Source organism: Enhydra lutris, unplaced genomic scaffold (genome assembly GCF_002288905.1).
Source record: "Enhydra lutris kenyoni isolate GAN:26980312 unplaced genomic scaffold, ASM228890v2 scaffoldscaffold2, whole genome shotgun sequence".
In the NCBI taxonomy this organism is placed as follows: Eukaryota; Metazoa; Chordata; class Mammalia; order Carnivora; family Mustelidae; genus Enhydra; species Enhydra lutris.
The window spans coordinates 51,350,373-51,370,042 of record NW_019154086.1 but is presented as its reverse complement, the minus strand read 5'-3'; positions in this window follow the sequence as shown (position 1 = coordinate 51,370,042).

Genomic DNA, 19,670 nt, shown 5'->3' with positions numbered 1-19,670 from the left:
TTAATATATTCCATATCTTTCCTTTTTTACATTTTGAACATACATAAATAAATTCTAAATACTATTAGGTAAACAAATCTATGAGTATGTTAACAGTATTTATTCTGATTAGAAAGTATTTATTCGCAAAGTTAAGGACAATTTAACATCGGTGAGCTAACAGTGTAATTCATTACATTAATTGGACAAAGGAAAATAATGACATAGCTATCTCAATAGATGATGAAAATTATTTGCAAATATAATCTATCAGTTAAAACTTAGAAAACTGAAAATAGAGAACATCCTTAATATAAAGAATAATGTATCCCAGAAACTTATAGAAACTTCATGCTGAATACTTAGAAACATACTAAAATCATAAGACATTTAAAGAGTGAATCTTAAAACTCTCTTAAAGAACATAAAGCAATAATTGAATAGGGGTGCCTGATGGCTCAGTCTGTTAAGCATCTGACTCTTGATTTCAGCTGAGGTCACAATCTCAGGGTTTTGAGATTGAGCTGCATGTCAGGCTCCACACTGTGGAGCCTGCTTTAGATTTTTCTCTCTCCCTCTCCCTCTGCCCTCCTTTTTTATTTATTTTATTTTTATTTATTTATTTATTTATTTGATTTTTACTTTTTTATTACAAAAAAGTAACAATTGAATAAACGAGTAGATTAAGGTTAAAATAGCATAAATTTCTATTATGCAGATATTTTTTCTTAAAATTTATCCATAAATTAAATAAAATCCCAACAAAAATCCCAACATGATATTTTGCAGGACCTAAGAAACATTCATACACATAAACGTAGACTAAAAATATATGTAAATAAATATATATACATAAAACAAATAAGGCCAATATTGACAATGGAGAACAGGAATATCTCTGTGTCTTTAGGATGGAGAAATACTTCCCAAATAAGATCCAAAAAGCAAAACTATAAAATAGAAAATGAATGGTTTTGAGTACAACATTTTTTTTAAACTTTCATTTAACAAAGAGAGAAAGATAAGAGAAGACAGTTGGTTTATATAAAATGGCACATGATTAATAGTTTGGTTACCAAAGGAAATCTTTAAAATCAATGAGTAAGAGAGACAGGGAGTCATAAGACAAATGAATGAGGGATGAACCTCAAATGGTTAAAAAATATATGAAGACATATTCAAACTCCATCATAATGAGAAAAATGAAAATTGAAGGCTTGAGCCACCAATCAGCACCGATAAGATTGGCAAAATTTAAGTCTGGATGGTTTCAAGTGTCAGGCAGGAGGTGGGAAATAGGCAAACCTCAGTATTGCTGCAAAGAGTATAAACTCCACAGTGTAGTGGAGAGCAGCTTGGTAGCACTTACAGCAATTCATTAAACCTGATGCCCCCAACACAGCCACTCCTGGACATATATCTGCAGAAACTTGTTCAAAGATCTAAGAGGGGATCTGAACACAAATGTTTGTCCCAGTACTGCTTATCTTAGTAAAAAATTGAAGCTGATCTATATGGTCATCAATATAAGAAAAATGTGTTGGAGTTATCCAGTAGAATGCCATGAAGTTAGGAGAAAAAATAAATCAAATATAAATACACTGGAATGAGTAGACCTTAAAAACTGTACAAAGGGGAAAAATAAATAGAGACTTCGTAGCACAGTGTAATTTATGTAACGTCCCACAGAAAGAGCATTATTTATTACACAAAAACATATACTTAAGAATACGTATGTAACATATTAGCGTGGATGATTATGTCTGTATAGGAAAAAGGGATAGAGGGAGGGAAATATAAGTAAAAGAGAGGCCATGAACAGATCAAAGCTGAAAGTGGGCCAAACATGAGATATATGATGAACTCGGTATTATGCTCCCCATCGTTAAGGAAGTATTTGAGAAAAATCAGAACATAGGCCACAGTTTTAATATACCCTTAGACCAAGCACTCACGGTTAAGTAACCAAAACTTAAGCTGCCTTGATTTCCTTGAAATGCTGACTAAGACCTCACACAAAATAAGATTTCTTCATGTCAGTGTGATCTCACAGCTTCCTAGCCAACACACTACAAGCAAGTAAGCTTATTCAAAGACAAGAAATGTAAGATTCTAGTAACCAACCAAAATTAAAACAGAAACAAAAACAAGGTATTTACTCATTGATACACTATAAACCGAGCTGTAACTACTGAAAGTCAAGCTTCTTAATCACTTTTTGTTGAAAGTTTCCCTGTTTTCCAATAGTTTATTTATTGCTCAATAAACTATTCATATCAAGTGATACTCTCTTAGTTTTCTATTGACAGAAGAAAGGAAATGATAGGAAGGAGAGAAAAACAAGGTAGGAAGAAATTGAAGAAATATATGACAGTTATATGAAAAGATCTCAAACATGATTAGCTGAGTATAAGTATATTGTATATACAGTAGGATGGACAGAGATAAGGCCCAAGCTTGGCTCAACAAACTCAAGATATCTAACTGGGGTTACCACGGTCAGGTGACAGGGTCCATGATTTTATGCAACCTGGGATGGGCCTCTCTGAATCACAGTGGCTTCGTGAACAATCCAGATTATACCGCGACATTTTTCTGCCTCAGAGCCTTTCTCAGGTCTCGGGAGGAGTGGGAGACACTGCCAGTTCTCTTTACTGTTCTGTTGGAGGCGGGTGTTGAGAAGAATCCTGAAACCACTAAATCTGAAGAACTCTCTGAGTTCATCTATTTTTAATGATTCCCAATCCTGGTGCTGCCTCAGAACTATCTAAAGATCATTTAAACTACACGTGTCAAAATCCTACATCAGCTCTATCAAGAAATGATCTCCAGGGATGGGGAGTGTGAATCTGTCTTTTGGCAAGCTCTTTGGGTGATGCCAACATAGGCAGACTGGCAAGCAGTTGGAGAACTTGCTGTTGGGAACCACGCATCTATTTTACCTTCCACTCAGTGCAAAGATCCTCCCAGTAGCTGCCCAGCTCCTTCTGAAGAGATTCAAACAATGAAGAAAGAATAAGATCCCCACGTTTTGAGAGGAGGGTACAATCTTATATTCTCCTTGCAAAATAAGCTCTTTTCAAGCCCTCCCATGAGTAGGTTGCCAGTAATCGAACTGCACTAACTTCTACTTCTGTATATAACAGAGGTTGTCTGAGACAAGAGAAAGTGAATTCTGCCAGATCATTGCTAGATTCCAATGTTATGGAATTCTGATGTTATGTTAATCACAAGTGTAACAAACAGCCATTAGGAAGAAGAGGGAATAGCCCTTCGGGGGGCATCTGGTTATGAATAAATAGGTAGTAGGATTGCCTCTTGTCTGAAACCTGCTACTGAAGTTTTGTCTTATAGGATTATACGTTCCTTTAAAAGGCATCAATAACATATTTTGAATATTTAAAATGCACATGAAAAATGAAACTATTGTGACAGATTTACTCAAATTGTATGTAAATGTAATGCATATTTAATGCAAATGTCCATGTGGTTCTCTTAACTATTTCCTATGCTTCAGTGTGCCCCTTAGTAAAATGCTAATGGTTCATCTGTGCTTCTTTATTCTGTTCAGCAATTAATTATTAATACAACTTGTGGGTACGACACAATGGCTAGGAAAAAAAAAGAAAGGAAAGGAAGGTCCTTGACCTTGAGAATAATACATTCTAGTTGGGGAAAGATTATTTGCCCCCAAATCACCCAAACGAGCTCCTGTTTGTGAAGTGCCTATCTTACATAATGGCACCACTCACAGACCTGTGAGGACTAAGAGGAACCTCCGTGAATTATCCCACACTCCTTTTCACCTCATGCTCATGCCCAGTAAGTCACCAAGCACCAGTTATCTTCCAAATCCACTCCCTTGTCCTTATTCCAAGCCTTCCTACTTTCAGCTCAGCAGGAAATGATGGGATAACTGTAAGAGCATCTCACCTGGTTTCTCTGCCCTCACTCTTAATTCATGCTCTATTCCGCTGTCAGAGGATCTCTCCAAAACTCATGACTGACCTGCGTTCAGAATTTTTCAGTGACTTTCTAAGTAATACCCTAAATCCTTTGTATAACATTTAAGCCCTTCATAATTGTTCCCTAATTTGGCTCTTCTGTCACTTTTTAACTTGCTTCCTGTTCTCAGGTCATAAGCAATGATTCGCAATCACTTTAATGCACCAACAATCAAGCTTCTACTAATGATAATATGTCTACCTGTATTGGCTTCCATTTAGCCCTCTCCCTTCCTCTTACCTACTTGGTGAGCTCCTATTCATTCTTCAGGAGTCAGCTCAAATTATCACTCTTCCCCAATATCAAGCCACATCATTCCCTCAGGTTGAGATAATATGTTTCCAAAGAACTCTATGAATATCTCAATATCTTTTTTCTTTCATTCCAATTGACATAAAAAGAAAATCATGTGTAACTCTAATAATATATACCTTCCTTTATGCCTGCCCCTTTCTTTAGTAACAAGCCCCATCCAACTTCCACAACCATCCAGAATAATATGAGGAACTAATTTAAGCCACACATGTACCCCTAATACTCCAAAGTAACAGCTCTTGGTAACTCCCTTATTATTCTATAACTTCAGGACTATGGGACAAGAGAGAATATAATTTGTTCATTTCGAAACCCCAATACATTTAATCATCCCTGAGGATCTTTATCACAAAAAGTTACTATTATTGATGGAATTGTTTTCTATCTTTTGGGTGAGTTGGGAGCTGAGACAGGGGAAGGGTGTGAATATCTACTTTCTATGTTTCCTATTAGACTATATAACTCTTTAGAGCATAGGCTAGATTCCTCTCTTGCCCTGCTTTGCCAGAACCTAGCAGAAAGTTTGGCACATTCTAAGCATTCACTGGCTGTTGGATGGATGGATGGATGGATGGACGGATGAAAGGTTGGTTGGATGGATAGATGAAAGTGAATATAAAGTAGCTAGAAAATAGTTTCAAAGGACCAAGTATAAAGGAGTTTGTTGTTTATCATTTTGTTTTGTTTTTCTAGGCTGGTGGGGTCAGACTACTGAGAAAATTGCCTGTATGGGAAAGATCACTGTGGCATAAGATAATTAAGGAAAGACTTCTTAGAACAGATGAGATTAGAGCTGGGTCTTACCAAAAAAAAGAAAAAAAAAAGAAATTAAATAAGCAGAGAAAATTAAAGAAAGCATTTTGGGCTAAATTATAGATGGATACAGTGTTGTGAAGGGCAAAGGCCACATTAACTTCCACATGGGATGTATAGGGTCAAGAGTAAATATGAGTAAGGAACTCGACTGCTGGGTTGAAGAATTTTCATTGATCTGGAATAGATACCCCATGTTACACTGGGGTATGATGTCAGTGTTTGAAGACTTGTTATATAAATCTCCTATTTTGTTCCTGAAGACAGGAGAATGAACTATACTGAGTATACTTACAAGCAGAGAGTTACGCACTCAGTTCATCATAATTGGTATACAACCAGGGTTCTTTACTGATAACTGAAATGTTGGATATTATGGATACATTATAACAATAGTCAATAGGAGCATCTCTGTACAATAGGGAAGAGTAGAAATTCAAGGTTTTCTCATAAATTGAATCTGCAAGGAACTAGAGAAAAGAGAAATATAATTTCTAAAAGGGAACTGTTAAGAGACTGTTAGTCCAAAGCCAAATATATAATCTTAAATGGTCATAAATAACCACTTTTTAAAAAAATTTTATTTATTTATTTGACAGATAGAAATCACAAGTAGGCAGAGAGGCAGGCAGAGAGAGGAGGAAGCAGACTCCCCGTGGAGCGGAGAGCCTGATGCGGGGCTCGATCCCAGGACCCTGAGATCATGACCTGAGCTGAAGGCAGAGGCTTTAACCCGCTTAAAGAAAGCCACCCAGGCGCTACCCAGGCGCCCCATAAATAACCACTTTGATTTCACATTTCATTTGAAGGAAAAATACCTCAAGTTACCCCCTAATGCTCGATTTGAGCCCTAGTTCAGAAATAATTCATAAAAGAATAATTGAATTAACATTTCATAGGAAAAGCTTGTTTTTTAAAGTGATGGCCTTCTAAAGTACCAACACCAAACAGGATGTGAACAGAAACACAATCGAGAATGGAGACTATGCTTTAATTTTCTGGGTACCACCAGTCCCTGGTACTTCTCAAGCATTGGATGAATATTTGCTGAATGAATAAATGAATAAATCACCAGTACAAAGACAAGTGGGATCTGAAGATACCATAGAAGGAGCTTAAAGCATACTATTGACTGACCTATTAACCGTCAACTCAAGTATAAAGAAAAAAATTGGAATAAAGCTATGTAGGAAATGTGAAGAATCCCTTTATATCCAATTATCTATAATTATAAAGAGTAAGTCGAATGGTCTAGAAGGAACACAAACAAGAAAAGGAAAATTCCTTCTGCAATTCAAACATTGATCATTTTTGAGATCATTATAATTCAAATAAGACAAGTTACATTTGGGATTTTCCTACTTTATTCATCACAGAAAGATCTGCTAACTGCCCATGACAAACATCCACTGCACATCCATTTCCATCTTGCAATTTAGATCAAGTCTTTGTAGAAAATGAAAGCAACATAAAATATTCAGAGAACATGCATATCCCTTCAGGCTCAGGATGAGTTGAGTATCTCTGAAAATATTATGCAAATACAAAAATGTTTTTCATGGGATAGGCCTTTTAGCTGGGGCTTTCAACACCTTGACATCTTGGATAAAGTCAATGGATGAATACTTGAATTGGATTTATTTTTATTAGATGCTTGGTGAGGGTGCATCTAACTCTACCAAAGATATTGTCTACTTTCCCTCCCCACTAGCTGCTCAGATTTTCAATTTCAGTTATAAAACAATGCTACTAGGAATGTTCACAGTGTTCTGGACATTATATTAGACCCTACACTGAAGAGCACATTGAGCTGGGATATAGCTAATCCATTAATTTCAGTTGTTTCCACAATCAGTCCTGGTTACCACAGTGCAATTCATCATTTTATGATATCTGTTGATTGGTAAGATGAGGTAGACATCATTCATTTTTTTTTTTGACACCATTCATTTTTTAAAAGTAGTCAGAGCCACAGGCTACCTGTTGGTCTATGCAAACTATGAATATAACAATCTCCACAGAGGAAAGGATTTGGGGATTTATTTCACCAGATTGTCTAATTGCTATTTGGGCTCACCAAGGTGAATAGATACCTTATTCTGCCGGGGAACCATGATCTTATAGGACATATTTAAATCTCTTTTCAAACCAGAATAAAATGTTCCCCATATAAACATATTACTGCCTCTTTGATACAAGAAAATAAGCACCAATCTTCATCACTCTCATTGGAGAGAAGGAACTAGTGATTCCTTTCTCCTATATCCCTTACTTGAGAGATAAGGGGGAAAAAATCACAACCCCGGATCCCTTAAATTTAGCAGAGTCAACTGCATCCTCCATGGTCTCTACCGTGTGTCTGTTCTGTCTGTTTGGACACTTATAAGAATTAATTAGTAGATTTTTGAGCTGGGGTATCACTGTACAAATTTAGAATACCAAAACTGAAGTTACAGATTAGTTTTTACCCTTCTAGGAAGAACTGCTTTTATGGCAGTAGTGGCTTATGTCTTTATTTGTGCCTTAGGTGCAACTGTTCTCAAATCAGAGTTATCAGTTCCCAAATTACCCTCTATGAGGAGTATCTTTGTTTATAAGATTCAGGAGAATATCGCTTCACTGTAAGAAACTTCCCTCGACCCCATTAGCATGTAACATCTTTCCCTATACACCTAAAATACTCTAATGCTTTTCTAAAAAGGGAAATAACAATCAAGTTGGTTTTTGGTTTTTTTTTTTTTTTTGCCCCGTATAAAATTCCTTTTAGAAAGACAAATTTATTATAGATTACAATTACTTTATCATGTTTTAGTTTGTGTGTGTGTGTGCTTTAGAAAATGACTTACTCTAAATTGCATCTAGTAAAGACTACTTATTACAATTAATCATTTGTCACCAAGAATTACTTACTTAAAAATAGAATTTGCTGGAAAGCATCACATCATTTTTTACTTGTGCCACCAAAGGTAATTGTGTAATTAGTAACTGGTTTACAGAAGCATGTTTTTCACATAATGCTGATAACCCAGGTCTAAATTGCCCTTTCTATCCAGGATCCAAAGGCACTTTATAAATCATTGTATTTAAGTCTCTACTCACACCTGCTCACGCCTACACATAAACTGCAAATAGGGTATATTTAAGGAGGCCATTTAATACCAGGATAACTACTGCAAAGAATTCTCCACTGGAATGAAATGCAGCAAAGTTTTAACAGATGTTCAAGAACAATAGACACCAGTTGAGGTAAAGAAATAAAGAATGTCATCTCCAATTAAAACTACAGGAAAGATTTAGCAGGGAGCAATGCAATTATTCATTTGGATTTTGGCCAGGATACCAGAGCTAATATCCTTCACATTGGGAAACTTTTTCTAAAGCTTTAAAAACTCATTCATACCAGAATTGCACTTTATTATCTCAGCTAAAACAGAGTTTTCAGAGAATAGAAGACAAATAGAAATGGTCCCTGTCAGCACATCAGTTTTTAATCATGGTCCATCTGAACCCCAATCGAAAACACACACTTACTTCCAGAGGTCGAAAATGGGAGGGAACAGGAAGACTAGACTATGAGCAGTGAATTAAGAATGAAGCAAGGAAAGGTGGCTAGAATTAGTGGATTAACACAAAGAATAGAAGTTGCAGGAATATGGCCCAAATTAAACTAATCAAGTAGTCTTCTGCATTTCTGTACTTCATTCCCATTGTAAAAATGGCCTGCCAACAAGTAAACTGTGCAAATGATAATGGCATACCTGGAGAAGAGCTTAGGAATGATGCCTGGTTTGTTGAAGAAGAAACTGGGGCCCAAGGAATGGAGGCAAGTACCCGTAGCTGTAGATAATTCCATGATACACTCAGATATTTGTATTTGGAAAATTACATGATTATGACCAAGGTCACTGCACACTTCAGATAATTCTAACCTTTGTCAGATGTCCCCAGTTGTTTAGCCCTGTGGGCAGAAGCCAGGGATATTCAAGTGTGTGTGTTTATACGGCTTAAGAGTAATCACCTTTCCAACTTATTATTTGAAGGATCAAAAACTACTCTCCATACCCTCGACTAGCAGATGGTGGGGAGAACATAAAAGCACAAAGTGACATGAGGAATAAATTGGAGAGAAACATTCATAATAACTATGATTAGAAGAATTGAACACAGTCCGTAGGAAAATACAGGCCTGCCAAATCCAATTCCACTTTTACTTCAAACCGCTCCCCCCTCTTCCACCTCTCTAAGCATAACACCCAGGGTCCTTAAACACTGACTTGGAATTAAAATGGATTGTTTGCAGCTGCTCACATGCAGGCTTATTCTGGTGGCCCCGCCCAGTGTTCACATGTAGCTTCCCTTCCCAGGCTCAGTTCCTGCCAGGGAAGGCCATTTGAGAAACAACAGGGCTGCAAACGGAACAGAATGCATTTTATGAGTCAGCTTGAACCTTATCCATGGGCTGAGAGTTTGTAGTGTTAAGCCATTAGCCCCTATATCTGGTTTAATAGGAACGCGCTATCTTCGGTTTTCCCTCTAACCATAGTAGCTATAGGACGCAGGCCTTTTTGCTCCTTCAGTTTGGTTTCCGACAAGTCCCCCTTTTCCTCTGCCCATCTTCTATAAATTCTCTGATGGATGAATAGAATTTTAGAGCAGAATAGGGATAAAGTACACATCCTTTCTGACTGTAGCAGCTACAATGGAAACCCTGTTTTGAAGCGGTGGGAATGATTGTTCTTACATCTGGCCACGTGCAGCCAATGGGATAGTCAAAGAGATGAGGTAAAATATAGCACGCACACAGGTAAGGATGCTGATCTAAACAGCGAAGGAAATGCAGGCCACAATGGAGAAGGGGCTCCATTTCTTCTAAGAGTAAGAGCCACCTCACCCTAACTGGTTCTTCACTTAGCACAATTCCACCAGCAGGTGAGGACATAATTCATATACCTCTGGTTGAAAGTTAAAAAAAACAGTTTGCCTCCAGCTAGAGAAAAAAAAAAGGGGGGGATTAATTAAACAAACCGTAAGCCCCCTTTTATAGGTGCTAACTATGGAATAAGATGTGGACAAAATCACTGATATTATTGTAAATACAGGAAACATTAGAAATGCTCTGCTTATAAAAATTTATTCTAGGATGGGTTTGACATTTCCCTCAACTTGCTTGGAAGACAAGAGGAAAATGTGCCAAGCTTTTCTTTTAGTTCTAAATTGTGGAGTTAATAGCCACATATTTAGATGCTAATAAAGTCCTTTTTATTTGATAACCGTAACAGTGCCTTGTTCTTTCAAGAATGGCAATCATTCCGTTTGGTGATCAGCTGTAGTACTTCGTAAAGCTAGATGGTGTGATTAGGCTAACCATTTTTTTTTTTTTTTCAGGACTTCAAATAATTTCCCAAAAAGAGCTGAGTCCATATATAGGAAAGTATATTTTTGACTCCCTGACATTTAAGATTTTATTTTTTTAAATAAATTTTTGAGAGAGAGGAATCTTTGAGATAAAGTGGGTGAAAAGTCAGTCATTTAATCTGTGAACACAGCACATACCATAGGAAAGCATAGTACTAGGAATGGGGGCATAGAAGAAACCAAATGAAACAAGTTGGGATGGTCCTGCAGAGACTGGGCCGGAGCCAGCTGTTTCCATAGCACTGTGTGCATGCTTCTCTCATGGGCATAGCTCTACCTGTCACTGCTTGTCTTTCCTTCTGAGTGGACTGTGAGTTCCTTCATGAGAGCTTGATAGCTTTCATCTCTATATGTAGAATTTACTACTATTAGTGCCACATGGGGGAGGTACTTAAAGTGTATTGAATAAATAAATGTAGGCGGAAGTTAGTACCCATGATCATCAGGATTCTTTTTAATACCAGATATTCAGAGAATGAAGGATTAATGTAGTTAGGCTTCTTTCCTGAAGAGGATTGGGATGTGAATTCTCTGGTGTAGGGGAACTAACCGTCTAGACACAATTCATTTAAAAAAAAATTTGCTGAACCTCATTGGGTCAGGTATGGGGAACTGCAGGCATTGGGTCAGGTATGGGGAACTGCAACCAATGCATGGTAGACTCAAATACTGTCCTTAGCATTGTACAGTCTAGTGGAAAAGACATAGGATAATGTCCAAATCTGCCTCCATCAAGGAAGCACAAGGTGCAGTATTGGTGTGCTAGAGCCTACTCTTACTTGAAATGGCTCCTGAGAGCCATTTGTTAAATATTTAGTACTTCGAAAGCTGGTTGTCAGACCATTAGTTGATTGCAATTGGCCACGGTGAAAGCGAAATCAGCACACATTACAAATCCAGGGCTCTTTTTTTTTTTTTTCATTAGGGAGAGCTGATGACTAGTTCACTACTGGTTGCAGTCATGTGTGCCTAACTCGACGTGTTTTTACCTTCTTCCCTCATCCCTTGCTGTCTCCTGTAGGAGGTGATAACATAAAACAGAAACATATTTATAAGGTACTTTATTTTAGAAGGCTTTATATTTTAAATTGGAAAAAAGAATGTGATTAAAAATTTTTTTTATATTTTTTGTAAAATGAAACCAACAAAGTAAAATGCTTTATGCTTTTCTTTTGCAGGTGCCTTACTTTAACCCATATGTTTAGCCCATGCACAATACCTGTCTGTAATAGTATTCCATAAATACATATTGACCTTAATTGAATCAAATAGAATTGAATCAGATAAAATTGAACTAAATTTAATTGAACTGAATTCAAATGAATAGACTGGACTAATTTAAAATCTATAATAATGCAAGATACTTTTAATTTATGTAATGAATTAAAACTATCTTGAATACTAACATATAATTACTTGTGTGAAAAAACTCATTTATGTTTACTCTTTATGAACCTATTTAGGTCTGCTGTGAATGGTATACTTTTATTCATGAGCGAGCCACATTTTCATAATGTGTGTTAGGGTTTTTATCTTAGATTGAAACATTTGTAATGCTAGAAATTGATTTAATTGGAATTTAAATTTTTTTTCAATTTGGACTTTATACTTATGTGAACCCCATCTTGCTTTTATGTCAAGTTTTTTCCTTTGCAAGTTTTGATTTGTATGCATTGCCATTTAATTCTTCCACATTTTGGAACAATTTTTACTGCATGTTCCTATCACCAGTACACTGGAGGTCCTGAGAGGCTTCCCGTACAGTGTGGGAAGTATCAACAAGGATGTCTGGGTCTGAAGGTTGTGGGCATGAATTCCAGCAGGGAATGTTTAGTCCAATTACTTATCTCCTTCAATTCTTAAATTGTATCCATTAAGTTAGTATGAGGCAGTACTTCTATCACAGAGATACATGCTGATGAAATGAGTTTATGGATGGAGAAACTGTAAAACAACAGCATGCACACATGCAGATAAAGTTCTATAAATGTTAGAAACTAGTGCCTATGAGCAAGCAATATGTGAGAGGAAAATCTGAAGTCCAAGTGTCTTTAAGGTCTACAGGATATCTACTGAAAGAGCAAAAAGAAGTAGATAGAATTGGTAGGTGCCTTCTGAAAACTTAGAACTAGGAAAAGAAAAAAAAATGGATACAGTATTTCTAAGTATAGTCTAGGGGGAGAACAATAATAATTATTCATATTTCTTGGATAACTACTATGTACCAGACACTTTCCTAGTGATTCACATGCTTAAGTCATCCAACCTTCAAAACAACTCTCTGAGGTAGGTACTCTTGCTCATATTCTTACTTAGAAGTGTGAAAAGTGGGCTAGAGAGATCTTTCCAAGGTCTTGCCCAATAAAATGATAGAGCAAGACTTTAAATCTTGAATGCAGGCAATAACTTTAGAATATATAGAGATTATAAAATATTATAATAATATAAAATATATTATATCCTATAATTATAAGAATGTATTATATACATAATTCTAATGATGGTATAGTTATATATGACTTATATATAGTTATGTATATATAACTATAATGATATAATATGTATACAATATATAGTTACATAACAAATTATATTTTATAATCTCTCTACATATTTTACATCTATAATCTATAGGATTTACATATTCTTAGAGTGTATCTCACATATACATATATATATATATATAAAACATATATAATGTAACTTAATATATAAATAACACAGTGTTTGAACAGGCTCTCTTCTAATACAATATTAGATTACTCATCTAATCTAATCATGCAGCTAGTAAATGGCAGAGCTGAAGTCAAACCCAGGGAGTCTGGCTATCTAGAATCCACTAGCTACATGGCTGCTCTACCCCACAGTTCCAGCAGATTTTAACAGTCCAGTTCTATCAGCAAGGTCATCCCTATTGTGGAAATAACTATGAAATTTACTACACAAACTTTGAAGCAGTTTTTCCCAGGGACAAAATTTCTGTGTAGAAAAAAATCCTGCACTTGTAAACTGTCATTTTAGCTTCATATCTCATCTTCTTATGAGTTTAATTAAGGTGAGTCATTTCCTGGGAGATGAGGTTTCTGATCTGCTGGACTTTTAGCCATATTCTAAATAGTTGTAAACTCCCTAAGGTAATACCAATCTACAAGACCTTTAAGAAGCAGCCGATACCTTTTCCCATGTTACATTGTTCCTCTCAATCCCCATTAGTTATAACAAATAAAATTATTTATAATGATACTACTAGAAAAAGACTAAAAGACACATTTTTAAAAATTAAAAAAAAAAAAAAAAACGAGACTTCAGTTTTTTAGGTTTGATTAATTCTTGATGGATAACCTGAAACCATTGGCTAGATAACCTGAAACCATTGGCTGGAACATGTTTCTCGGATGGTTGACTGTTTTTAATTGTTACGTTGTCTCCATGCCTAGGCATTGAACCTTCATCACTCCAGTTCTAAAGATTTGTTTTGGAGACAGACAACCTTTCACTAAACTCTAGAATAATCCTCTCTCTGAAGTCTGCTCTCCATCTGTGTTCTCAAGTTTAAAACTCTCCCCCTCCCTCTGCTAAATTCAATAATGACTCTAACACCAAGCAGCAGGTAGAACCAATATGCTGGCTCAAAACTGAATCCTGAAAATGAATCTGGCATCCCTGCTGCAGAATCATCTGCATTTGCTGATCTAACCCCATTAATCTCCAGGGAATAAGAGTGAGAAACATTGCAATGGACAAAGGGGGGGATATTTCTAATTAATTGAAAACAATAATAGCATAAAAGTCATTAGGCTTTTGCCTGCATAAGAACAGCTTTGCAAAACAAAATAAAAATGTCACAGCTTCTGCTCCCAAATTGGATGGGAAAGTGAACAAATGTGCATACATACACCCACCCCCACAACACATACCTCAAAATTCCAACACAGAAACATCTCAAAGGATGAAGATCCCATCTGGCAAATTATCAGTTACAGTGTATGGATATAGAGGGTGCAATCATAAATACATAGAATCGAAAAATCAAGAGATTAAATACTACTGAAATTTCATGGTTCTATTAAAAATAATTCTCTTAGAACAACCATTGGAAACACCATCTTTGTTCCTGAAATACCCGAATCATTCATAAATTAAAAGCTAAGATGTGTCAGCCCATTCATACTGTCTCTTCCAGTTGTTTGACTTCTTAAAGTCAGAAATTGTTCTGATCTTTTAGTTGAGTAAAGAAATGGCTTCTGATCACCATATAGGGGCACATTTAAAGCATGTATTTTCTCTTGCCTCTTTCTGACTGTAGTACAGTTTCACACACTTTGTGCTGAAAAGGAACTTTTTGCTTTATGAGTTCTTCAAGTGAAAGATCAGTAAATTGAAAACAAAACAGGACATAGCCTGAGAAGAAAGGCAAATTCTTCTGATCTTCCCCATAAAATTTTCCTTGAATTCAGCAATTATTCAGAAAACCACAGACTTAAGAACTATTTTTTTAATTTACTAGTTACTTGTGTTTTTACAACTTTTTCACCCTTTTCCCCTCTTTTCCTGACTCACAACTCTTCCTCCCTCCCATGGACCTTACACATCACTCTTTCTCACTTACCCTTGCATTGAATTACATTGTTCCCTCCCATTTTCTTCTCCCCACAGATGGGCAACCACTGGGGTTGCCCTGGACTCTCTAGACTCCTAAACTCGATTTTAAACTAACTGACTTCATTTAATTTCCTATAAATATATTAGAGCCCTCTCCTTCTTCACTTCCAAATTTATGTCCATCTTTACTCCCTTCTCACATTTCTTTCATTCTTTTTTGTTGTTGTTTTGTGGGTTTTGTTTTGTTTTGTTTTTAGGCTACTAATTGTACTTCATATACCAGCAGGTCATAATAGACTTTGGACTTATATGTGAATTACATTTGAACAGTCACCTACATAAAATGCAAGAATATTTAAAGCTTGCTATTTGGCTTGGAAACCCCAAGAGGACAAGGGACAGAATCAGTATAATTAGTAGGTATAACAGTCAGCACAATATCTAAACTTTAAAAAAATAGCTTTTGGTAACTATGAGAGTGAGCAAAGAAAAATAAGGTGAAGGGAAGGGAAGATGTTGTTTCACTAAGGACTGGAACTTTTTACCCTAGCTTTCTGTTTTCTTTCTTTCTTTTCTTTCCCCCCTCCTCTTAATTTCTTCTTTCCTGTTTTGTTATTTGAATGGATTTTTTTTCATTCCTTAATATCTCTATCCTTGTGTTTTGAACTTGCTTTCACAATCTCTCACTTTTCATTCAGATTTCCTCATTGGTCTGTGTTTTAGGAATCTGTAGGATGAAGTTCCCTTGTCATTTGATGGAGGAGCTAGGGCATTTAAAAATATGGCTCTCCATTATATACTCATTCTTGGAGAGACAGAACTCATTTTTAAAACTGAATAACTAAGTTGATATCTTTTTTGGCAAATAGAGTGTGAAATTTGAAAAAATTCTGAAGTTACATTCATGTATCTTTCTCAACAGATTTTAAGTGCTGCTTATATTATTAATATTCTAAACTCACCAAGTGTTAAACTGTTGACAAAATGCTTCTTGAAAAGTTTATCTTCAACCCTGACTTCTTATTTTTATAATTTTATGATTGAAAGAAGAGAGGGAAAAAATGAGAGAAACAAGTAAAGTGGTTGAGATCAACACATCTTTTCAGGATTGCTCCCTGCTATTTGAATTATTTCCATACTAACTATGTTGTATATTTTCTTAATCCCTTTTTCAGTATAGATGTAATATAGTCCAAAGAATGAAAGTTCTGGAAACAGAACCCTAAGTTATAATCCCAGCTCTGCCACTGACTAGATCTATTATCTTGAACAAGAAATTAAAGTCCCTATACTTAAGTTTCCTTAGCTATATTTGGAAATAATTGCACATACCTCCACAATTGCTAGAATGATTACAATAGAATAGCATGATGAAATTTGTGACACCTGTAATTGTTTACTTAATATTAGTTCTCATTCCTATCTGAAGGTGGTTAGTTAGTCTCTATGTTGCAATAATATTTTTTAATGGAAGTCACAATAAGCACGAAAGCAACATTTTAACAGTGAGATCCATAAAACCATGCATGAAAATAAAGTATTGTCAATTTAGAAGAATTCTTTCTAGTTTCCCCACTTTGCTTGGCCCTCCTAGAGTCAAATTAATTTATATGCAATGACTAAAGTTAGTGCCTTAATAGCACTTTGCCAAATTCTGATAGCAAGCCTAGAAATGTTTCACAGTTCCCTGAAGAGGTTAAAGTTATATGTTACAAAAATGTAGAAAGCATGTGGTATTGCTGCATTTCTGATGTGATATACCTACCATATTTCTAAAACAATTTTTTCTGTATGATCTCAGTTAATAAACTTAATCTAACTGACATATATATATGTCTGTAACAAATTGCACAATACATATGTTTATATGTGTATGGAATATTAACCCATGGGCCATATCCTGGGTGATAAAGCAAATGGGCCACACAAACCTAATATCAAATTATTAAATTCATAGAAATCATTGTCTGTGATTATCATGAACTTAAGCTAGAAATCAACAAGAAGATAATAAAAAATCTTCATAAATCTGGATATTTATCAATGTATTTCTAAATAACCCACAGATCAAAAAAAAAAAAGTTGCAGTGAAATTTAAAGAACATTTTAAAGTAACAAATAATGAAAGTATAACATATCCAAACTTGTGAAGTGTGACTAAAATTCTACTCTGAGAAAAACATATAAACGTAAATTAAGCCCACTTAGTAGAAACAGAAAAAGGAATACTAATTATATTCTTAATGGTCTCAAAAAGTTATTTAAGTTATAAAAGTTATTATCTTCTCCCCAAAAGAAACAGGGAGAAGGTAATAACCAAAAGTTTAAGAAAAAAAAATAGAAAAAGACATATAATTGGGAGATTCAACAAAGCCAAAATTACTTTCTTTGGCACAAATAACATTTATATACCTTAAGAAAGCTATTTAAGGAAAAGAAAATTGCACAAATAATATCAAATCATAAAAGTGACATCACTACAGATCACATGAGATTATATGAACATATTTTTTTTAAAGATTTTATTTATTTATTTGACAGAGATCACAAGTAGGCAGAGAGGCAGGCAGAGAGAGAGAAGGGGAAGCAGGCCCTCTGCCAAGCAGAGACCCCGATGCAGGGCTAGATCCCAGGACCCTGAGATCATGACCTGAGCTGAAGGCAGAGACTTTAACCCACTGAGCCACCCAGGCGCCCCAATTATATGAACATATTACAAACTAGTTTGTTCCAATAATTTGATAACATGGACAAAGGTAAAATACCAAGAAAAATATAATTTATCAAAAATTATATGAGAGAACGCACCCAACAACATGATCTTGATTTCTAATACCATTCTCCAATAAAAGAAAGCAAGGTTCCTTGGAAAATCTTTTTAGGAGCAGGACAGGGACAGGAAATATACAAGATGAGCAGCCTGGACCATGTTGTAGTGCCAAAAAATTAGAAAATGCTCAGAACACAAATAAACAATAACAACAAAAACCCTCACAATGATGTTAGTGTGTCAAAGTGATATAGGATACAACTGAAAGAGTTCCCAAGAGTCAAAGATGGGACAATTTGAGCAACAAATAAATATCGTATTATAACCCAAAGTATAAAATAAGTATGCATGGGGACCATACTGAATAAATGAATGATTAAACAAATAAATGGGAAGAATAGACAAAACTCCTATGCAGAACAATTCCAACTTATGTAGATATTCTGCCTTTAAGGAGTATAAATTCATAGTTCTTTTTTTTTTTTTTTTTTAAGATTTTATTTATTTATTTGTCATAGAGAGAGAAGCAAGAGCGAGCACAGGCAGACAGAGCGGCAGGCAGAGGCAGAGGGAGAAGCAGGCTCCCTGCCAAGCAAGGAGCCCGATGTGGGACTCGATCCCAGGACGCTGGGATCATGACCTGAGCCGAAGGCAGCTGCTTAACCAACTGAGCCACCCAGGCGTCCCTAAATTCATAGTTCTTAAGTATGGGCTACACATAGTGACTTTCTAAAGAAAGTACAGCATGCAAGGGAAGGAAGACAAGAATAAGTTTACCAAGAATACACCTGCCAAACACTGCCTCGGGCCAGGTGGTCAAGGTTAACATCAACATGATAAATCACATTGATAGTCTGTACCTTTCACATGATGTAGTGAGAATGGCACTTAATGTCTGTGGTCTTCTTCCATCAAACATATTATCTCAGTCCAATTATGGACAAGAAATTCCTACATGAGGGATATTCTCCAAGATACTTAATCTACAATACTCAAAACTATTAAAGTCATCAAAAACAAGGAATATTCAAGAAATTGTCACAACTAAGAGAAGCCTCAGCAGAAATGATCACAAAATACATATATATAATATTCAAGAAAGGAAAATTATGGGCAAACTTCTCTCATCTGCATAGATGCAAAAAAAAAAAAAGAACAAATGGAATCCAGCAATGTATGATAATACATCATAACTAAATCTTACTTATTTTAAGAATGTGACATCAATTAACATTAAAACGTGAGAATCTGGGGCACCTGGATGGCTCAGTGGGTTAAAGCCTCTGCCTTCGGCTCAGGTCATGATCCCAGGATTCTGGGTCTGAGCCCCGCATCGGCTCTCTACTTGGCAGGGAGCCTGCTTCCCCTCCTCCCTCTCTGCCTGTCTCTCTGCCTACTTGTGATCTCTGTCTGTCAAATAAATAAATAAAATCTTCAAAAACAAAACAAAACAAAAAAAACCCTTGAGAATCAATTATTATAATTCACCATTTTAACAAAACAAAGAGGTCGAGCATATAAATGTCAATGGGGAGAGAACAAAAGCATGCAATAAACCCTATTTCATTCATGATTAAAAGGAAAGAATAAATTTCCAAAACTAGGAAATAAATGGAAGTTACTTAATATAGTAAAGTATATCTAAAAAACAAAAATAAAACAACTATTGTACTGTATGAAGTTAATGCTTTTACCCCAAATGTGGGAACAAGAAAGGACACAAGCTATCATGATTTCTATTAAATATTGAGGAAAAAAATAAATAAATATT